The sequence below is a fragment of the Dinoponera quadriceps genome, unplaced genomic scaffold (genome assembly GCF_001313825.1).
Source record: "Dinoponera quadriceps isolate SergipeBrazil2010 unplaced genomic scaffold, ASM131382v1 scaffold589, whole genome shotgun sequence".
NCBI lineage: Eukaryota > Metazoa > Arthropoda > Insecta > Hymenoptera > Formicidae > Dinoponera > Dinoponera quadriceps.
The window spans coordinates 701,742-726,381 of NW_014554985.1; the positions used below are offsets into that span (position 1 = coordinate 701,742).

Here is a 24,640-nt window from a genome sequence, read left to right on the forward strand (position 1 = left end):
ACGTCACTTGTGCACTCTTACTTTTATCGCGATTGAATCGAGAACAAACGCCGCGGAAACGTTGGTCAGTTTTGTTTATTATTTAGCGAAGAGAGAGTTGGGCGAGAGAAAGAGAGGGGCGGGAGGGGGAAAAGAGAAACCGAACGTTCCATGCGCATAAACAGGCGTTGACCTTTCGCGTTCTGTTATCAGTAGATACGCATCGGCAGCCGCAATTCGGACTCTTCTTGACCCCATTCGCGCCTCTGATTGTGTATCTAAGAGCTCTTATCGTCGGTCGTTTGAGGAGGAATTCTCTTTTTTATTCCTCACGAATGATCTCTTTTATTTCGCGATAAGTTCTCTTTTCCAAGAGAGACAGAGAATTTTCGCATTTTTCTGATAATCGAGACGTGTGTCACCCGACATAACCGTTTCGCGTGCGACTTAATTTTCGCGATAGACAGTTCTACGACGTATCCATGTTTAACGACAGTCCCGCGAACGCTCACTCGTCGAACTCGTCAACTCGTGTCGAGAGGAAACGTTTTGCCACGGAGTGCCCTTATTTTTCGGGAATTTCGCCGGAAATTTCTCCCGGTAGAAATAATAGAACTGTGTGAAAACGTTTTTATTATAACGTTTCATTGTAACGTCATTCTCGTATCTACATGGCCGGGAAAAGCTGCGCTCTTTGCTGTTAGATATCCACGCGAGAAACACTGTGAAAAATGCATTTTTGACTTTTTCCGAATAAAGCTCTTTTCGATACGAATGATACTCGCGACCGATCTCGACGGCAGTGACGCGATTCGCATTGACGTGTGTTGACGTGAATCTCGTCGTTTGTCTTTCTTTTCCGGTAAAATCATCCCACCCGACACGAATGCTTCGAAATAGAGCGAATCGGCATTTCGAGGGGAGATTTCGTAACAGTGCCGGACGCGTAGAAAATGTTCTCCGTGAATATCTTGACAAAAATCTCCCCTCGGACCGGCGCGTCTGGTCGCGCGCCTCTCGAGATCGAGTTTACTCGAAGAATCTAACCGCGCATAGTGCGCTCTCACCGTGGCGTTGTAATCTTTGTTCTTACAAATATTGTAAAATTAGAAATTATCAGTCCCCCGAGACGCGCGACCGATGTCTGCCGCGCGTTGAAAACAATGGCTCTAACACATCGGAAGGCTAATGCTCTCGATTATCGCGGCAATGGCATAATACCGTGAGGTTCCACATACCAACGCTGTTATATGTAGGCCGGAAGCCCGCAAATATTGGTGTTCCTTTTACGTAGCGGCAACATATTTACGTTGAGAGCGCGGATCAACGTCACTTAAAACGATCAAAATCAGACGCCCGATTCGCGTCGATTCGCGCGCACGCGCACAAAGGTGATTTTCCGCCGAATTTCCCGAGATGCTAAAATTAGCTTCTCGGCATACGCGATAGAGTGCGTTATATTTCTCGAGCGCACGGTTTCGCGCTACGAACAATTTGCGGAAACCTGTTTCGCACTTCCTCGGTATTGAAGGTTTCCTCGAGCGCGAGAGGCTCTCTCGGAGAGATGCGGGTTTCTCAACTGGGAGAAATCTTTTGCCGAGCTGACGAAACATCAGGCTGACGCGGCGAAAACGGCTTTGCAGCTTTGATGCGCTTAGATACGTCTTCGTAACGTTAATATCGCGCACTCGAAACGAAATGCTCCCCGGCAGGCATTGCATTTTCTACGTAATGACCGCGCCGCCGCCGCTGTTACGAGAGCGTCCATGCGGAAAATTCTGCAATGTTGCGCTCTTTGTAGAGTTTACGCGAGCCGCGACTTCGCTAACGCGTTATTACCACCCGTTCGTAATGACGGGCCGACTTTGTTAGTTATAAACCGCGATCTAACAGCCAGTTCGATGTGCCATCGTCTCGCTAGTCGCTCTGCTATTTACTCATTATATCGTTCGCGACAAATTGGCGATTATTTTCACACCGGCCATCGAGATCACTTGTCGCGTATCTGGAAAGATAAATGAATTCACACACACACATACATTTTATTACATACAAGCACACACATGGAGCACGTAGAAGACAGGAGAATCCAAAAAAATCTCAATTACTTCAGGAGAATATTTATTTCTCGCGAACATGTGGAGAAAACGACTTCGTATTTGCCGATAAAACGCTCCGTGGCATCGAATGAGAGAATTTCCAGAAACTGCTCTTATGATTCATCTTCGAGCGCTCACTCGGCGCGGGTGAATACCCGAATACTCGTTCTTTCGTTGGTTGGTCTCTTAAAATGCCCGTTGCGACTCGAGACTGCGCAGCTGGCTGGAATTGAAAAATATACCCGAGTCGAAATTTTCGTACTAAATTAACTTCGCCGCTTCTCAATCGAATTTAAAACACCAATAGAGAATTTCAACAACGCTTTACAGGTTATTGTCTTTTTATGTTAGAAGAATGTAGTTACTTATTGCCGTTCTCTTGAAATTTCAAGAATTTATTTAAAAATGATTCGATATTTGATCATCTCAATAATTTACCTGCATTCAATCTTTACTTTCAGTTTCAACGAGCAATATATTAATTAGGTAACTTATTCAACCACAGGTAGAGAATGTTTTAGACAGGGTCGTACTTATGTCCTTTTATCTGATTAACAGGCGTATTTAGGCTCGATGATGAAAAACAAACATTTTACGTTCACTCTCTTTTGTATATTGAAGGGTATAATAATAAATACAATCTCGTTAATAATAATAAATAAATGTGCGATAAATAAATATTAAATAATCTAATAAGAATTAATGAGTAAGTAGGCAATAAACTATCTTCTTTCATAACCTCTCTTTACTATTATCATTTGTTATTATTATTTGCCACTGGCGTTAGAAATTTCGATAAACTTTGAGGACTCAGAACAGATAAAAAAAGTAAGCCCCGCAGCTGATTGTCGCTGCATCCTGCGTCCTATATTCCGTCCTGGAGTCAGCTCTTGATCGTCATCGTAGACGGGCGTTCAATAACTCCGCACGAAGAAGTACGAGTCAATCAGAAAAGTAGCGTTAATTAATGATCGCACATTAACCGATGACTATTATCGAATGTTATTGGAGGACGTTTTCGATATTTATCGTGCATATAACCATCCTGATAATCTGATAATTTAATAATTTTCAATCATATCAAATATCTGGAATCTCTTGATAACGTTGATTGTCATGATTTCTCGATCACTGAATATGTTCATCATTGATTGGCGGACGATGAAGATTCGCGATGGCAGCGTGACTTTTTCTCTTTCGAAGGTATCAATTGTTTCAACATTCCCGTGCGTTGCATATTTTATCCGTGACCGAGCCACCACGTTCCGGGTCGACGTACGGAGCACATATCGCGACGCGAAATACGCGTATCGGCGCGTTGTTTACGATTCCCGTGTTTATTTCGACTGTTATTGAAATATTTGATCTCAGACACTCGTCGGTATCTCGTTAGTTAACGTACGCTTCTGTGATCGAATCGTTTATACGTGAGTGTCGGTGCTCCAGTGAATGTGTGGAATCACGGAGCGCGGCAGGTGCTGAATTAGAAAATCAGGACGGAGAACGCAGAATGTCTCGGGACGCGGGTATGCACATCCATATATTCCCAGGTGCATCCAATTATTTATTGCATGGAACGTCTGTAATTTTAACGGACGTTTGAGATGGATTTATCGATGGAATTTGCAGGATCAGTGTAGAACCAAAATTTCGACTCGACTATGCGGAATATTGCGTCAGACATAACCAAGTTACGAGAAGAGACCGCGGTTTGAAGAAAATTTTCCTCGAGATGGATTTAATTTTGTGTCTTTGTCGATAGTATCTATCGAAAGCGTTTCAACGTATCCTCCAACGTTTGTAACAGTTACGACGTATCCCTCCCTACAAAGCACGAAAGCTGAGACTCTCACATTTAGCAAATTTAGTGATACCTGATACGTCGTTGATAAGGGCGTGAGTCATTGACAATTTTAAACTGCTTCACCGCGCGTCGTTGCACTGTCGTCTTTCATGCTAACACTGGAGTGCCGTCGTCGTAATAGTGCATTAATTTTTTTCCATCGACTGTGCGCGCACGTATGTGTACATGTGTATGTTTATTAAACAGTCGCAGACATCAGAACGCGAGCGATTCCTCGTCGAGCAGGAAGATCTCGCGCCGGGCGTCTTATCTTCGCGCGTCTTAAGATAGAGTAACATAAAATTATGGTATATAGTAGTATATATATATATATTATTTTCTCCCACGATAAGTGCAAAAATTTTATTTTACTACCATATATATATATATATATGGTAGTAAAATAAAATTTATATATATATATATATATATATATGGTAGTAAAATAAAATTTTTTAAGAATTTGTTGAAACTCTTGCACTATATATAGATTTGAATATGACTTAATTATCGGCGCAATTAGAAAAATATGGATTATTCGACAGTTGAGATATTCGCAACCCAAATAGAACAAAAATTATATAAAAAATAAAATGATGTCAAAATGATATTATTTTGATATTATTTTAACGTCACCTTGACTTTTGTTTGACCTTTTCTTCTATTTGTGAACTGAAAATGACAAATTTTTACACGTGTTCTTTGAGGTTAATATCCTATTCTTAACTTTTATTTTTAATTTCTTTGAAATTATATATTATAGGATTTTAATGAAAAACTATTTTGATATTTACTAATATAGACATTATACAAAAATTTAAGAACTATTGACCATTTTATTTTGAAAATATAGCAGTGTAAAATTCATAACCTGTAATAATACTAAAATTATATATACATAACACTTATATATTTTTTTTATTATCTGTACATTTCTATTAAATCAACTGATGCATAAAAATAACATTAATAAGAAAAAAAAAATAACGATATTTTCATATTCGTAGTATTGTGTATATATGCCTACATCTATTCCGTTTAAAATTAATATTTATTATTTAGATAGTAAAATAAATGTATAGGAACATAATTTTGCTTGATAAATACTAAATACTAAATTTACGAGTGGCCGTCTTGATGCGCCACTGAAAATACAGCACTCAGCGCTATACTGCCTTAAGAACGTTTAAATGTCTCAAAATTAATAATTAAACCTTGACGAGACGTAAGAGACGGAAGAAATCGCTGCGTTTCGCGTAATCGCCGATCGTAACTACCGATTGCGTTGAGTTACGCTCCGCGCTTTGTTTCTCTCCTCGCGTTTTTCCCTTTTAAATGCTGAATGTGCGCATCTGTATCAACACGCAGAAAGCGCGAGAAAAGGCGGCCGGGATGAGCGATAAGCAGCGTTAAGACAGAGAGCGGCACGTATTTCAACGTCGAGAACTACGCGTTCGTCGAACAACACGCTCGATATCGAGAGATGAATCGGGACCCTTTACGCGGCTTGACCGGCTGTCCCTCCCCCTATGAGAGACACGCGTGTGTCGTTAATGTCGTTATACGTGCGTTATCAGTTTATCGCCTACCTCGTGTTTGTCTTGTCGCGCACTCCGAGGGTCGTAAATGCGTTTACCGGGGCGAAGGGGAGGGACGGAGGAGGAGGCAATTGACTCGCCGCGATAGAGTACGAATCCGGCTAAAATTGTCGGCAAATTGCTTTCCGAGCTTGCCGTACGTCGCTTCTCCGAGACGACGGCTCGGAATCGTACCTCGGTGACCTGATTTCGCATCTCAGCCATGACCCCGCATTTTTGTAAGTCATGTTCACCGGGAAATGCCGAGGGCGCGGGATGTTTCCCAATAAACCTCTTAGGAACTCGTTAGGAACTTCTCAGGAATGGGTAGATCATCCGAAAACAAGCAAAGGGAGTTCGTCGGAACATATGGTAGGCGATCGTTAGCTCGCGCGCTCTCGGGCGAAATCGACAAATTCTTCGATCACGCGTGCTCGTTATATTCGTCAGATATTATTATTATTTTATTGAGCACTTATTGTACAGTTAATACATTATTAGTCGTGTTATATATTTTAACCAAGTACACGGAAAAAAAGAATTAGCTTCCACAGCTAAATACTAGTTTCTACACATTGCAAATCCAATTGTGTTACTTTTATACGCATAAGCGTCTAAAAATTTGACACATTTGAAGCTTTTTTTACATGTTTTTTGCCGTTTCAGATTACGTCATTTAAAACGTTTAATCGTGTTAAATTCTAACACGTCGTCCAATCCGTGTTAAATGATGTGACTTAAACTGCAAAAAGTATATAAGAAAAGCCTCAGCTAAAATAACGCACTTGGATTTGCAGTACAGGTAAAAATTAGCTGCTCATATAATATAAATGAAATTTATTTCATTTAGCTAATTCTTTTTGTCCACGTTCCTAGTTTTTAGCTGGATCTGGTAACTAAACTTGTATTATATGGACAGCTAATTCCTTTTTTCTGTTTAGTACTTAATAGGCGAGGCGACAGCTGAAAGCTAATTTTACGTCCAAGCCAAAAGAAAGTAGATAGATAATCGAAAAAAAAAAAACTCAAACGATTTCTTCAATATTCACCCTTGTAGCGGAAAAAAATGATTCCACGCGAATTTCAATTCGTCTGTCGTCTGCTTGGATACTACATTGTCTCGCTCAAGTCTCTTGTATCGATTCGCGGTACACCCCGATTAGTCAAAGGGTTAAAGTGTCGTGTGGTAGAAACATGACACTCCCCTGATACGCACGCGAAAGAAAGAGATACGATTGCAATTCATTGTGTAAATTTAAATGTACGATAGGCCTCTCTCCGTTATCCATACGGTGCTCCAATCTTTCTGCGTAGCAACCGAGACGTATACGTGTTTGAGGACAGGAAGTACGAAATTCCAAACCGTAGCCCACAGAGTGGCGCACGTAAGACCGACCTTCCGGTCCTACCTGAGGGGGTCGATCGTACTCGGCGCTTCGTTCCCACGGTCACGTTCGACGAGAATTGATCGACTCTCCTGAGAGGAGCGTACTCCGATTCGCCCTTCTCGTCAACGGCTCTTCCCGCTCTCGAGGAGTGTGTTCGCACGAATTTATTGCCGCACTAGGCGTAATCCTACCTCTTATCGATCGATCCGAGCGGCGAAACGTGAAATTTTAATCAAGTCATCTTCTTTTTTATCGGGCAATTTGTACAAATTATAAGAAAGGGAAACACACGCAGGGGAGGGGGTCTCTTGGGAGAAGCTACTGCAATATCGATTTTCCTCGGAGACGCGAAGTCTCACGCGAGAAAATTTTCTCCCACGACTTTCGTGATATATCTCGTCGAGAGAAATCTCTCGTATTCTCTCTGATTGTACATATCACGATAACCGTCTCGCCTCGTACACGACACACCAAGTTCTCCAGGAAGAGACTCTGACGCGGAAATACTCCTGTCCCCGGCGCTCGAGCAAGTCAAGCAATTAGGCGCGACTTCTAACTGCTGTCGGAGAATCAGCTGATTCCCAGCAGCCACTCAGCTGACCCCCGAAATCCCCCTTTTCGCCTTTCACGGCGCAGCTGTCATCATCATCGCGACAATTTTCCAGTCTTTAACCGGGCGATTGATCCAGGTCTCCGTCGTCGGAGGAATTCAGGTGTGAGGACAGAGGTAATTATCACCTCGCGTGAATTCACGCATTTTATAACGCGCATCGCGTTATAAATAATAGCGTCACGGCGCATCGACTCGTGGATCCCCCGCAATTTATGTCGCATTCTCTTTCTCTTTCACACACACACACACACGCACACACACACACTCTCTCTCTCTCTCGTTTTATTCATCGCTATTATCACCCGATAATTCGTATCTCATCTTTGCTCAGTCAACCAATCTCGCATCCGCGAATTCTTCGATTAATTCGGGAGACCGATTTTTCTCTTTATATCAATCGGATAAATCCAGCGCGATCGCCGGCGTTATGCGTTTCCGTTGGACGACGAGGATGGAGACCCGGGTGCCGAGGAGAGTAGGCGCACGACAGTGTGTATATCGAACCGCACCTCGATGCCGGGCGTCCGGGAAAGAAGGAAAAGAATCTCGTGCCGAGTCCTGTCACGAACGCGCATTTAAATTTCCATCGGGCCGAACGCGAGCACCACCGCGATCCATATTTTAATCTTTAATAATGCACGTGAACCGAATCGAACGCTAAGACCGGCTTGACTGACACATCCACACGCGTGCTTCCCTCGTAACCCTCACCTCCGTAATATCTCCCGATGCGGCGACGAAGGCAGCTACTTCCGAAAGGGACCTTATGACTCGAACCGCAGGTGTCTCGGTAACATCAAGGTACTCGAACTTCGGCACGGGTCTTAGGTAGTCTGCTTAACGTAACATGACGAAATCCTAATCCCGTGTATACCTGAATGCAACACATAGTGGCCTCGTTACGGAAAGTATGACCGATAACATCACGGAAGCCATTAAAGTCGTGAGCGCAAAGCATGCAGCAGTGTCTTCCCACAGGGACAGATACCCATTGAAAAAGGAGAAGAGACTCCGAGTTGTGCGTACATTTCCGTCTCTATCCGTCGTCCAACGTCGTAACGCCCAAATTTGTAACATTGTTACAAATTCGCTCGCTATTATGTGAACATTTTCGTTCCTCGACAGCTTTCTCTCTCCTCCACCTTTATCTCTACATAAACGCGCTGTATGGAGAGCCGTCTCTCTCGATAACGATAAACGCGAACGGTTTATCTTTTGACTCGTGTGGCTCGACAGTCGCGAGAGTCTTTCTTTCCTCGCTGGTGGCGACGATCGACTTCGAGCGTGAAGAACGGAGGCCGCGACTTCTTCATCATGCTACGCCGTGTATATCCAGGTGCATATGCACGCGTAGAGATCGGCGGGCGAAACGCGAGCTCACGTGATGCGAGAGCTCGGTGAACGGCAGCAGCGACGTGCCCCCTCGCGCACCCAGCCTCGCGTACGTGTGTACGTAAGTGCACACGCGTGTCTCGCTACGTCCGCCGCACAGGTTCGAGGGCACGTAAAAGCAACCTGTCTGCTCGGCCGACTCGACGCGTTGCGGCGCGACGCGCGACGCGACCGCACTCCGGGTGACTCAGGACGGGCCGCTGGCTGCGCCGCAGAGTGAAACGAACTAGCCGCGCACCGTGCAACGCCCTTTTAACCGTGCGCGCTACGTTCCGTTCGTTTCCCCTGCGGTAACGCCAGTATTTTCGTTGCGAGAAAATATCTCTTTCCCTCTGTCCTTCGTCTCTCTCTCTCTCTCGCGCGCGCGCGCACCTTTCTGTTCGACACATTGTCAAACCTGCTCCGGACGAGAGATGCGTGAGCCGCAAAATTCCACTTGCGGAATTTTCAGTTCGACGAAGAGGAGATGATTGGGAGAAGCGGTGAAATTTGAGAAATATCAAGAGAGCGGAGACGAGTTCGCGCTGTTCCGCGTTTTGACGATTGGCCTGCGCGACCAAGATGACAATGGGATAAAGAGCAAAGTGTTCATTTTTATTCTGAGGCATGCCCTATGAAGTAGGGTTATCATTTCTGGATCATGAGAAATGAGTACACGATGATTTCTAGACATTTGCCCCGGGTAGAAATTTAAAACGAGAACTGGAAAGACCCTGTACAATTTTTACAATGTCTGTGCTTTGAACACTTTTTCTCGATGCACTCTGGGACATAACCGATGCTGCGTCCAATGAGATCATGAATGAAATTATGGTCCGATAAGAGAATCTATTTTTTCGAAAACGAACTCTCCCACTGGTCCATCGTCTGTGTTCCGATCTGCGTCGAAAAAGAATACGTTTGACTTCGATATATACGTATAAAGTAAAAGTATGCTGTTTTGCGACCTTAGAAAGAATATATATGCTTTTTTGAAAGAATATCGTTGATAATTCTACATTTAAGAAGAAATCTAACAATATAATGACAAAGAAAACGTTTTCGGTGACTTTTACTTACAAGAAAGAAAATAAAAAGTAAAAGAGAAAAAATTCAGTACAATGAGAGAGAATGATGAGAGCGAATCCGCGCGATGCAAACGTCTCGGATAAGCATCTTGATCGATCGGATCTGTCGTATCGATATGATGCGGATGCGTGGATGTTTGCATCGAGTGAAATCCAATTATTCCAGTCAATATACGTCCGTTCATAAATCAACTATGCCAGCGCCACGCGAATCGATAAATAGCGAAACGCTACACCACTGACGTAATATCGGCAATTGTTGAATATTCCTTTTTTTTATCCGCTGAATATTTCGATATCGAATATCACGCGACGTAAGGCCGTGTCGTTACGAAACACTCCCGTCATACTTTAAGGAGGCCGTCTCTCGTTATTTTCCGCAATGTCACGAAAAAATCGCTTACGATATCGAGTAATTCGAGTATCGTCGCGCCATTCGCGCCGTGCGTGCGCGCGCGCGTGTTGAGTCATCGGATAATATTCTCTTAAATATCGGACAATTGAAATCGTTTATCAGTGAGTAGGCTGCATAAATTTCGCCGAACGTAAACGTGCCGCCTGAATAATTCATATTTTCCGTCATACTTCATAGTCGCTCCCCATTCCTCGACAGTAGTTCGGTTTTTTCTCGTTTCTTCCACTTTTTTTCCGGCTCCTGGTTCCCTCTCGTGATCTGCGACAAATATCCCGCGCCTTTGATATTTCTCTCGTTGTGCGCGACATTTTCTTCCTTCTTTTTTTTTTCACTCGCTCCCGCTCCAAGTGTCTTCCCGCGTTTTGTTCTCGGAGTCCTCCCCGCTTTTCCGGCCCGCCCTGCGTCTTTATGACGCGCTTTGCGTTTGAATAAAAATCGTATCGCGTGCACCATTGAAAATATCGCGGTGGTTGCATTATCGTGCAGCAGCCGACAGCACAAGCGCCGGGATGAATGTGTGCGTCGTTGAGTTCGCATTCGCGCCGTTGCAAGTGCATCGCCGCCGCTTGTTCCGCGAGTTAAGTCTCGCGCCGCTCTCGAGTTATATGCCGCACTGCTTGGCAATGACTGATGCTTGCCCACGCGGATTACCAGCGATTCCGTGGCGGCAGATAGTCGTTCTGGCCATTGTCGGCGAGATATTCTCGCACTTTTTAGTCGCGAAGTTTGATCTTTGAATCACGTTCGGCGATTTATAACGATACGCGACGGTAATTAATTCGCAAAATCGGGTAAATTCATTTGAAAAGATCGATCGTCGACATGTTCGTCCGCATTACCTCTTGCCTACTCGTGCCTCTTTTCAGCTTTGTTTACACGTCTGAAAGAAATTGCGGTTGCAAGTCATGTTTTATCGTATATGTGCCGCGTTCGTCGGTTCACTAGTCTTTTTTTTGGTCTCGACGGACGGACGGACGGATTCGACGATGATTTCCACGCTGTTCGCGATTAATCTTAATCGCTTGGGATTTAACTTGAATTCCTCGACGCAAATGTTGCATGATTTATGACAGAATCGTCGAGGGAAATGTCGTGGCGGATTTACGTACCAGGTCGATTCATCATGCTGACGTCGTCCTTACGAACATAATGTTCGTTATAGCCGTTGCCGCTTACATCCGCAACAAACTCCAGAAATACTTGTCTATACGCGAAAGTCGATATCCCGTATACCGAGATCTAGACGGAACGTGCCCGTGAAATTTTCTCACTTATGCACAACGTACAGGGTGAGGCTTTTGAAACGTGCAACCGAGAAGAGGAATGGTATCTCCGAAAACGACGACGGTTCTGGAAAATCGCTTTGTCGAGTGATAAGTCGCTTGGGATTCGGGATAAATGCTTGACAATTCCGCTCGCGAAAAATCATGTGGAAACATCGCGAAAAATGACAAGAGAGATTCACAGATTGCGGTAGGCAGATTCGAGACAATGCTCAGGAGGTGACGGAGCGATAGTTATCGCAACACCTCATCTACGTATTAATAATATTACTGTTCTCCGTGATTTTTTTTACACCCAAGCCGCTCATTCGTTTTTTATAAATAAAAAGAAAGGTATTTCATAAAAGTTTACACGCGATACGGATCGCTCGATGGCGCCCGACTGCGCGTCGTGTGAATCACGAGTGGAAATTAAACGTGCCTGAGAGACGGAGCGAGCGAGAGGACTGGGGAGCGAGCGATCTACGATCGGAGTCCTTCTGTTCGAGTGTTCACGAACAATGGTCGACGACGAGGCCGGCCGTTTTTGCGCGTCCTCATTCCGCGATCCGCCACCGAAAGAACTCTTTCCGCGAACGTCCGCACACACAGACCCAGAAGGGCTCGCAACAACGGGGTCTTTTCGGCGATGGCCTCTTTAACCGAAGACCTATAGACACTAGAGCGTGCGTCTAGAATGCTATCTTTGATCGGTCGTCGTGCACGAGGTGTGCCGGGATCCATTTTTTATCCTCGAAACTTTCCTTCGATCTCTGCTTGATTTTCTTCCGAGGTAGAAACCGAATTTTTGACGCGACATGTCGGATCTAAGACCGACTACTGAGATCTTGTAAAGGTGCAAACTTATTTGAGATCGAAATGAAAGTGTCTTTGTTATTTCCCCGCTGAATATCTCCGGACGGAGAGAACAATCGACCAAGAAATCGGTGGACGTAAAGGAGTGTGCCTGCGGACGAAAGGAGAATGGGTAGTTCTGGGACACCATCTATATGCGGCGCACGACGCGCGACTGCCTCGTTACTAACCAGCTGATGTTTAATGCGAGCTATGGATACACGGAACGGTACGTTCCTCAAGTACGAGCGTTACTCTTCGATGATTCAAGCGCGCCGCATCCGCCGAACCAGTCCATTAACCTTTCGCGTCCGGCATACCGGCGTTAGAATAGCGACAGTTCTGTCGAGCTCTCCCCCCTCCCCTCCTCTCTTGTTCTGTTTCTCTCACTCTCACAGAGGCTTAAACGACGTTTAAGTCAGAGATTACGGAAACCCGCTTGAGAGAGCAGTAATATCACTCGAACGCAAACATACTTTAAAGCTACACTAACAAAAACCTTTCAGCAGCCGCTCGACTTGCGAGGTTTATCTTTCTTTTCACGTGCACACACGTGCGAGTTTTATCGCCCGCACCAGAACTGTCCATCCCCTGGACGCTCACGTTTCTAATATCAATTAGATTGATCAATTAGATCAATTTATCCGTCCTCCGTCTTCAGTTGCAAAACAAAGAACTTCACAAGTACGTACGAGAAGAGAATTAAACCGAATTCTCTATACGGGAAAAAATTAGTATCAATTACAAATTCGTATTCTCATATACAAGCAAGAATATACAATCTTATATGAAGATAAAACTTGTTTACGTGAAGAAATTCTTCTAAAACAGTTCCAAAACAGTTGGTTTATAAAAATCTGATAGTGTGTTCTAAATGCATTTATTACTATTTCTAGTACAGTAGGAATATTCAAAAGTGTTTAACAGTCAGTTTGGCAAGTGGAAGTCTGCATTTTTGCAGAAGGAGGAATATTCGAACGTTTATTTTAACTATTGCAACAATTGATAAAATCCGTATATATAGATCAAGACGTGTAAACTGTTCTGGGTCAGTGATTCCGTATAACGAGTTACAGATAACAATTTTGAACAATTCTATAAATCTTTGAACGTTTATAGCTTTTTAACAAAGTATTTTCGGACATAATTTTACATGACCCTTTTTCACCTACTCAACCTCATTTTAACATATTGCATAACTTTGATACTGACCTTTGTGGACACTCTATATATGAAAATATGAATCTTGAATTGATATTAATTTTCGCGTATTAAACAGAACTCTCTATGTTGTATATAGTAATATGGCCCAATACACACATGTTGTTTCCTCATTCTTACCGCACCAAGCAGAGATACATAGGACATGAACGTCCTTTTCCAACCGTGTACGCGCTATCGCTCAATGAAAGTTGTCGTTGTCCAAGCATCGATACTCGTCGATACTGGCATCGGTATCAACGACGTCCAAGCACAGCGTGTTCTCCGTTGCTCGCCGCGATGCGATACGATGCGATCGGCCTGGCTCCGCACGTGCTGGTACCCTGACCTACATTCACACCTACGTGCTCGTGTCTAAGCCTATGTCTACGACGGTCGATCGCGCCATCGCATCGGTCGGCCCATCCATCCGTTCGCGCTTTCGTCCGTTCGTTTGTTCGTCGCCGACGACTCGACCTGGCAACCGGGGCCGGCCCGATTTAATATTTTCGAAATTACGCCCGGTCGTTTCTAGCCTGCCCTACATTTCCGCCGCTCTCGCTCTCGCTGCTCTTGTCGCGGGGTTGCTACCGGACCTGTTGCGCTCTCCTCTCTCGTGCGTCCACTTGGCCGCCGCTTCTTCCTTCCTCGCGACTCGGCCACGATGATCTCCGGTCGTACGAGTGAAACGCCGGGAGGCGAACGGAAGGTGCTAGAGGCGAAAGACAGAGAGAGAGGGAGAGAGAACATTTGTTTCAAGTTATATACGTCGTTGCACGAGCCGCGTCCGACTCCTCCGGAGTTGTATGACGACATGCGCTGCAACCGATCCGGCAGTCCGATCCGAGACACACTGGGTCATTTATTCCTGATCGATCGTTCTTTCGATTCTCGTGTGTACGCGAAGAAGAAAGGAAGAAAACGTTGGGTAAGTGCAAACGCGAGACTTGTTCGAAGGATGATCGATGAAACGCAAGTTCGATTAGTTGCCTCCTACTTTCCTCCCTCTCTCGGCAGAGTACGAGACGGAAGTGATGACTGTAGTCTGCGACACGTCAAGTTGGTCGACATGAGCTTGTGAGTTCAGCTAATTTGCGATCAATTTTTAGTTAATGGTTTCATTATCCGCGCAGGACGGGTGCCTTTCACATTTGATGATGTATCTAAGTCGATCGCGTGCACTTTTTTTTTATTTATCGACGCCATCGGACTTGATTTCGCTGCACAGGGAAAAATATTATTGCACTGCGAAGAGAAGCAATTACTCAGTTTATTTTCCTTCTGCTAAATAAAAGTCGAAGAATAAAAATATTTTTTTGACAATAGTATTAAAGTATTCTCACTAAATATTAGACAGAAAAGTTCATTATCACTTATTCAAAGGAAGAATTCATTCTTTTTTTAAGAATATTGTAAACTTTATCGAAGAAAAGTTATATTCGGTTCATTGGAATAAATAAACCGAAGTTTTAATTTTAGTGTTACAATTTAACTCTCAGATAACAAGGTTCATATAGGTCGTATCCGACCCGTAGAGACATTTTGTAGATTTTCAAACAATTTTTTCGACTAGGCGCATTTTATTTTCACAATAAGGTAGGAGATATTTAAAAGTAATAAGTAAAATATATCGCAAAATATGTAAAATATCTGAATATAACGTTTTACAAGCGTGTTCGCGAAATCATTAGACTATGGATCCAGTCGAATTCAATCTTGTTATCTGAGAGTTAATATTCTTGATTTAAATATAAGTAATATTCTTGATTGAAGTATGTAGTATTAAACTTACTAGGATTCAGAATATATTTTGAATAAATCTGATGCTTATGGAATTTATAATATTTTTGCGGATATATAAATTCACGCGAAATACTTTAAACGAGTAATATTTATTTGAATATCTATTATATATATTTTTGTGTGTACAGTGCATTCACGAATGCGCAGTACATGTTGTGGAACGTATCCAAATTGTTTAAAAGAAAAAAGAATTCCGCTGTGAAAGGAGACACACCTCTGCTTTCGCGAGCAAAGATGCTGTTTGCAATATACGCGCGCAGCTCGTTCATGAGCATCTCGTCGCTCGGAAGTTTTAACCGGTTTGCAGGATCTTGACGCATACGCTATATGCATGTAAAATTGCGGTAACTTGAAACGCAGGTCGGAAGAACTATTTTCGTTCTTAATGAATCTTGGATATATTTAATGCGGTGAACGGTTAAGCATAAAAGAAAAACGAGGAAGGGAAGATAGCAGTCGGGAATCGCGTGAACCCCGATCTTTTCTCCGAGGCCGAAAGTTGCGTGTAACGATCGAGCGTCGAGAAACTTTCGGCAATACAGGCGTAAAAAATGAAAAGTTAACCTTCCTTGATTTTTCAAGTGGAAATATCGCCGATGCGCCTCAGGCAACACCCAGCACTTCGTTTCTTCGGCTACGCCGAGGGAGACGGAAATTTCTGAGCTCTCGATGTCGTCGTCACGTGGCAGCCGGATGTTACAACTGCTATCTAATGGGCGTAAATTATTGAACAAACACCGCAATCAGATCGCGAAGTGCAAACACGTACTTCGCGAGATCGGCCCCTCTTTTTCCCGATTTTGCGGCGTCGCCGGAGACGACGATCGAAATTGAATTCATTCGTAACGTCCTGGGACATCCCGTGACGTCGTATTCCCCTGTGTTTAATGCACGGAGCATAGTGTGAGTGCTAATTACACTCAACCTCCTCCCCCCGCTTTCTTCGTCCCTGACTGACTTGCGCGAGGGTGGAAATGGGTCGAATATTATCGCGCGGCACGCTATACAGGGCGTTCCACTTCTATCGTATTATTTTTAATGGCCGACTCTTGAGTGAATTTGAGGTCGATCTTGCCTTCGGACATCTTCCGAAAAGCGGAGGAGTGGAATGTCGTGACGCTTTCGGCTTTCGAGCGGCGGACGATTGAGAAATCAAGAGACCGCCAGCTCCCGGGGGAGGAAATAGATCGCGTGCGTGTTCCACGATTAATCTTAAATGAATTTGACGTTAAATAGAATGAGGTAGAAGTAAAATACCTTTTACACATGTGTGTGTGCGTGCGTGCGTGCGCGGTGAATACGTGACTACGGGCGAAAGCGAAGGGAGAGATCGAAGGATCCAATGAAGACGAACTCGACGGCTTGCGATGCGAATGCAGGATATCGTCCTATATTACTGTTGACGTTCCCTGAATACCAAGTGTAATACATCGTCCATATTTTACGCGTACTGGGTCATGTTTTTTAACCTTTGATATTTCATTTTATCGGTGGCCAGTCCATCTGCGGGATTCCGTCTCATAGACTGACAGCTTTCGACGTAGCTCTACTATTGCAATTTACGTATTTGCAAGAGAAACGACTGACTAAACGAACAACTGTACGGGATATCCGTTTTGCGAATATAATTGACGCGCGACCACGGAGATTCAGCGTGACTTTCTCTCTATCGAACAATGAAAGACCTTCTCTCTATTAATCCGTAAGTGGGCGTGAATTTTGAGAAATAAAACCACTGCTGTTTATAACAGAGATTCTCGAGTGTTATCGATGCTATTTCGTTGAATTCAAGAGTAAGTGGCAGAGGCAAGTTACTGAGAGCGCCAATGTCGCAGACAGAAACGAAATGAAGAAATATTCATTCGTTCATGTCTCTGTGGGTCAGTTTGACCTCCACGCGTCCACTTACGGGTTAACCGCTTCTGAACGAGCCTTGATATTATGATTGAAAAATGTTGGCTTGGTTTGTCGTATTTGTCAAATCAAATTTAGAAAACAAAATTATCCAATTTCGGAGAATTATTTTTACGAATGAAATTTCTACGAACAACATCTCTGTATTTTTTTCTAGACATTTAACGAGGACTTTTATATTTTCCTTTTAATATTCAAATTCCTACGAGATTTTAATAGAAAAATTACACGTCTTTTACATCTCATTTATTAATGTCATCATTGATAAACATTACAAAAGCCTCCGAGAACTAGTAAGTATTTTGATTTGTATATATACGTGCCAAAAAAATATCTTAATTGTGACGAAACTTCAACTGTGGAGCCATTGAAGAAAATGGGTCAAGATTTAAGCTGACGTTATAATTTTTCGCAATTCGTAAGGCTTTAATACTGGGATTGTTAACACTATAACTAAGACAACGGTCAAAATATCTGGTTTACAATTTCTTATAAACTCCAATTTCTAACAGCATTTTATAGTTTTAATCAACGTTAAATGAACGTGAAAAACAAATATTTTTTCCGCGGGTAAATGATTTCTCCACGCAACATTTCTTCTTTCGCATCGTACATTATTTTAAAAACCTATTATTTTGACCGCTCTGGTAAAAACAGGTCTTTAATTGTAAACAATTGTGGTGTTAATTAGTGTTCTTTTCGAAGAGTGAAATCCACTTGAAATTAGGCGAGAAACCAAGTCACGTGACCGGTCGCGCGCGAACACCGAGATAACGGACGTTTGACCGTGTTCTGATCGTGCTCGAGAACGACGTTCGCTTCTTATCGATCCGTTGTTTCCCCTTTTCTTTATCTCGTAGCTTGTTCGTTCTTCCGTGCACTTTCCTCCGCATTCTCCTCCACGTCCTCACGCCCCCTCGTTATCGTAACACGCGATTCGAAAATAGTCTCTCGGCTCGCGGCCCATCGGAAATCGCCCGTCGGGGTCCTTAAATCAGCGCTGAACTTCCGCATTAATAAATAGGCCGTCCTATTTTCGCCGCGGGCGCATTTGTAATCCATATCACCAGCTTCTCGGCTGATCCAAATTAATCCGACGGTACTGTTACCACGCGGTATCCCGGCTCGGGAACCGGGAAAGTAACCGGACGGGGATGTACGAATATACCGTGTCCTCCTCGTGCAATTGCCCTCATGCCTCGTTAGTCGACACTCGATTGGCCGAGGGAATCGCGCTGATGGTGTCAATTTCTTTCGATTCTCTTTTCTTTCCTTTTCACTTTTATTTTTCTCCTTATATTTACTGCCGTGAATACGCGAGGTGATTCTAAAATAGACCGACGAGCCTCTCGCGAACTCGGAGGATACAACGGCATACTGCGCACGTATGTGCTGTGCGGCGACACACATTCGTTCGGCACGGCCTCCTCGACAAAGAATTGCTCGTTCCTTTAAACTCGCCATTATGAAACGTACGCACGCACGCACACGCGGCCCGATACAATAACATAATTTTAAAATAATGTTTTGATCACGTTCCCCCGCGCCGCACTAATATTGAGACATTCGAGCGGCGGTGGAGGTGGCGGTGGCAGTCGTGAGCGATAATTTATATCTTAGCTTAGCCTGAGTTTTTGGCATCGACGCGTCGTCGTGCAATTCGACGACGTTCCGTTCGCAACACCTGCGCGGCGGTCTTCTCTTTTCTCGCTCGCTCATTCGTCCGTTCGCTTACCTGCTCGCTCTTTCCCTCTAATGCGTTTTTCCGTTGCTTGCCTTAGTGCCCTCGGGAGCCATCGGCCGGTACGTACTTTATGGCATTTCGCTCTCGAAGCTCGTAGCATTGCGCGCCGCCAGTTTGCGGCATTTTGCGGAGACAGCTGCACCTAGTAACGGTCGGAAACATACGTCGACTACCGAGGGATTCTCAAGGTCCTCTCTCTCTCTCTCTCTCTGTCTCTGCTGTCATTCTATCGAAATTATTCCTGCACCTTTTCCTGTACCGTATAGCAAAGAACACGTATGTAATTTTACACACATGTAAGGTTACGGACACGTTGAAATTTCCCAATCTCACAGGAATACGTTATTTGTGGGAGATTTCTCAGGAGAAAAAAAGAAATAGATGGACAGATAGATAGATAGAATGGAAAAATCAAAATGAGATCACTACTGAAGGATTTAATCCGAAAAAATCGACTCAAGCGGTGTGATTAAATCTATTAAAGAGCAACGTTAGTTGTGAAAAAAAAGAGTTTATCGTGGACGTGTGTATTGTACTGGACAGAAAGATTGCGACACTTTTTGAATAAGTTTCGGAACGCATCCCGTGTCCAATAGAAGAATTTGTTTCCCAGTTATTTTCAGAAGATACATTTTTTTATTGGATACGAGATGCATTGTGAAACTTGTCAAAAAAAGTGTCACAACCTTTTTATCCAGCACTATATGTATGTATATTACTAGTTGATATGTAATAGCGAGCAGTGTACCGGTAATCATCATTTCATATTAACATCTAGTCCGCAATTTATCCTCCGGTCGAATCATCGTTAATCCGTTTTATATTCGTTTACTCGTGCGCCGTAATTATTATCTCGTATTTTCAGTGGCTCTTATCCGTTCTCGACTTTGGTGACTATATGTTGTGATGGTGCTTTCATTGCGATTTAAAGGCGACGGACGATCGCCGGTGTCGTTGTTGCACCGAATTTGCTTTTCTCGTTCGTTCCCTTTAATAATTTAATTTAACAATATTTCGTCGATGAAATAACGGGATGACCAGCGTGCGGTAACGCGTATCCCGAAATTTATCCCGTTTAACGCGGACGTGTAACGTTGTTACATACATACAGCATCGACATTTCCGGGGAAATTCGGTGGTGATGAATTTATCGTTTCGTCCCCTCTCGTAACAATTTCTCGTAACATTTACTTATTTATGATATATTTTCCCGCACATAACATCGAACATGTGATAATGATAATTATATTTCTTTTATTGGACGCTAATGATTATACGAAGTCTAAAAATAGTGAAAATGCTACATATCGACCAAATATGCGATGCAACATCAACTGTACAGCTGATTTTATTGTCCTACATATATATATATATATATAAATGAATAAAAACACACACACACACACACACACATAGATTTATTACTTATTATTTTATTTATTACTAGAATATAGATTTACTACTTTACCTTGTTAAGAAGGGGACATGATTTATAAAACCTTCCTTAACTATACTTATACCATTAAATTAAATTTTATTATATTATATTATATTATATTAAACCTTTTCTTACTTATATTCTTATTCTAATATCATAGCAATTACAGTCTATGATTTTATAAATTTCACAATATAAATTTCTACTTTTTTATATAATACTTAATACATATAACGTTACACTTATAATTATTCACATTCCTTACATTATCCCAATTATTTTATTTTATTCTAACTTATCCATCTAATATCACTGCATTGTATTGTAACTTTCCAACTTCATTATATTTCTCATCTAATCCAACCTTCTAACACTCTTCATGTATCAAGCCACTTTCCTGTTAAATAATAATAAATAAGTGACAACACACAACGTATAAAATTGAATTTGAATAATAACCACGCAAACATGTGCTAAACAAATTATAATATAGATAATCGGTCCTAATATTGAAATAAATAATAAACGGTAAACATGAATCAATTGTTCGATACAATATATCATAACACAGCAAAACGGAAGTTGTCAAAAGAATCAATTGACGAAAAAGTAAATAAACGATAAATATAATCGGGATAAATGACACCGAATTCACCGAGTGTTGTAATTATAAATGTCTCTTGTCAGACTGCCTATGTGTATCGGTGGAAAGTTTAACTCTTCGGATTTGCGCTGAGGAAACGAACTTTTATTGATTAACTTACGTTCTTTTTGAGTTCTGTTTCCACGAGGTATTTTTGAACTGGTGCATATTCAGTTGGTTGGCAATGCGGGCCGAAGCGAATGCGATTACTGTCAGTCAGTCAGTCAGTTAGTCAATCATTGATGCGATAAATCAGTTTTCAATATCGAAATCATGATTTATTCCTATTGCTGCCGTTGTCATCGTTGATAAATCTCTAGCTTTCCAGTCTTTCGTGCGACAACGATGTACCGCGTTGCAGTGACGTGACGAAACGAAGGCGACGTTCAATACCGATGCACCTTCGCGGAAATACGTTATCAGTCTTTGATAGTGACTCGTGTGACTTGCGAAATCGCTTCGTATCGATTTACCTGGGACAGCAGGTGTTGCTTAATCGCTTCATAATGATACACGAGTTTATTTTACGAAGCGTTCTCCCAACTGTCATAATGAACGCGCTTTCTCGGTTTTTTCCTGCTACGTGTGTAACGCAAACATCCCCGACTAATGAGACTAATGAGTCCAAAATTATCGATTTCCACGTGCATTCGTGATGTCGAGCTAGCGAGCTTTATGAGCTGGAAAACGAAGCAAGAAGCTGCAGCGACGCGATCCGTGTCGCTAGCTGGCAGCGTCGACCGTAATTCGTCCGTTTGATCGTCGCACGATATCGATCCTTGCCGAAATTTGCGGCGGCGGATATTATTGTAACTGGAGTCATCAGCCGGAGCTTCGTAATAATAGAATAAATGGAATCCCGCCGAAACGGGACGAGCGTGAATTATGGAAGCGCGATTACACATACAAACGCGTGCATATCTCTCAATCGTATGTTCTCAACAATGTGTCTTCGTCCAAAATGATTTAATTTTCTCCAGTTTTAAAATAATTCAGTCCCTACTTGGATTCTAGGGGGATTATTCGAAGAGGAATAATTGACGAAACTGTAAGTTTCGTCTTCGTCGAGGGATAAAAATTAACGACCGATTTTTCCTCCTCCTCGAACCTTCGTGAGGGTAAAGAATTTATCCTCCGTCTCCGTGATGGAATTATTTTCAACTAACGCGAATGCGTTCCACGCGAACTACGACGAAGCACGGTGCTCGTGCGAGAGAATCCGCTCCGAACGATGGATGCGTGCCAAACGTCGCGATGAAATACATTGGAGTTTATGTACTTATTGCACATGTGATCTGATCTCGCGCTATAACCACCTGGATTTACCTCAAAGTGCATGATTAATTTTGAAGTTTGGCACGGTTCCGTCAGAACGGATATCTTTTCCAGACACACGCGCGTGTCTCGCTGTAAGTTTCGTCTTTCGCCACGTATCATTGCTCGATAAACGCATCACAACTTTGCCGATAACTTTCCCTTAAAGTACGTTTTATCAGTTTAATATCTTCAGAAATGAATGTATTAACATCAGAAGTAAATGACTTAATGTTAAAGTGACATAAATATGACATTTGTTAATCATGCAATGAAATTTATCTTTTTCTTGTGGAATTCTGTGGTGAATGTCTGCGTTTACAGTAATGTTTTGTCGCCAATATACTATATATAGGGTACTCCTTAAGTACTTTAACCATACTCAAGAGGGCTTTTTTATTTATTTCAAGTAAAAAAGTTCATACCACACGTTTAATTTTTTTAAACACACTATATTTTGGAAATTAAACCATTTAGGACACATGTTTATACGAATTTTTCTACTTGAAATAAACCAAAGAATCGCCCCTTAAGTATGATTGAATACTTCAGGAACATCTTGTATATTCGGATTAAAAAAGAAAATGTGAACATACGTATCTAAACTTATATATACCTGTCAGAAAAAAGGTTAATCAGGGACTGAAAAAGTTAATTAAAAGTGCTGCATTTTAAGTAGGGTCTACAATGAGAATTTAAGGCACAAGATTTAAGAAATTGACCAATCAAATTGATCTTTCTTTTATAATTCGACACATGTATTTTAACGTAGAATTTCAAAAAAGTTGCGGCGAGATATTTTTATAAATCTTTTTTATAAATGTTATAATATTACGCACGATGAGAGGGAAAATCAACGTCGAGATAATAAACGTCCTTCTTCCGGCTGCCGCTTCCACAATTTTACGTTGTTTCCACAATTTTCTTGTCCCGCCGCTATTTCGCTAGTTCGCGATTTTAACTGGGCGAATATACTTCTGTATATTGCCATCAGCGTCGGTGCACTTTCTCCCGGCTACGGGCTCTTTACCGAGGTGTACGTAGTAGCGAAAGGGTTAATCTTCTCGTACGCGTACGACGCGTCTCTCCGAGCGCTCTCCGAGTATGTCGCGAGCGTGTGGTGCGAGGGTGGTATACACCCTCGCGAAGCCATGCAAGAGGACACATATGCATGTACACAAACGTATTTGTGTGTGTATCCACGCGCTCTGGTACACCCACCCTTCCGCGTCGTGCTTGTCCAACTCAATCCTTTCAGCCTCTGAATCCTCTTTGTCTTTCCCATTGTCTCCGTGTGCTCATGCGTTAATCACAAGCTGAGCGAAACTGAGGGAGAAGACGGTCGAGGAGAGCGACGGCGAGAGGGAGAGACGGCAGGAAAGGGTGAGATCAGGGCCGGTTTCCCATTAGATGGCGCGGCGACGGTGGTGGCAAAGGTAGTAGTAGTGGTGGTGGTGGTGGTGGTGGTGGTAGTAGTGGTAGTGTTTTTATTTTAACAACAGAGAGGAATAACTTTCCAGAGCGAACGAAAAATATGTATATATATTGAAACGCATGAATGCATGAAGGAGAAAGAAAAAGAAGGAGGGGGAGAGGGGGGAAGAGAGAGAGAAAGAGAGAGAGAGAGAGAGAGAGAGAGAATCGTGTATCTCGAAAGATAAATTAAATATCGGATTATCGGGAATCATGTATTGAGTATTGAGTTTGCTTTCTTTGCACAAATCACAATTAACCCTTTGAGTTTTAATTTTATTTTTGAAATTTGATATTTTAATAAAGAATATCAGATAAAGAAGAGTGTAAATAGAATGTTTCAGAAATTTTTTGATTAAAAAAGTGGATTTAGTAGAAAGAAATTAAAAAATTGATGCGAAAATGGAAGCGGTTTTTTTAGGTAATTTAATTTTAGATTCAAGATAAGTAAACTATCACTAAACACAATTTCAGTAGCACTCTATTAAACGATTTAGTATCACTCTATTAGACAAAAACCGATATTTTTATTTTTGGTTTATTGACATATTGAATAATTTAATTTTTAGAGATAAGTCGAAAAAGTTTTATTTTTAGAAATATATCCTTAAGGAGATTCAA

The 24,640-nt window shown here is 42.4% G+C and overlaps 1 protein-coding gene across 5 annotated transcripts in view; it reads left to right on the plus strand.

The window, feature by feature from the left end:
* Positions 1-24,640, plus strand: part of LOC106742725 (casein kinase I) — a 48,397-nt gene that overhangs the window by 2,384 nt on the left and 21,373 nt on the right. The window lies entirely within an intron of this gene.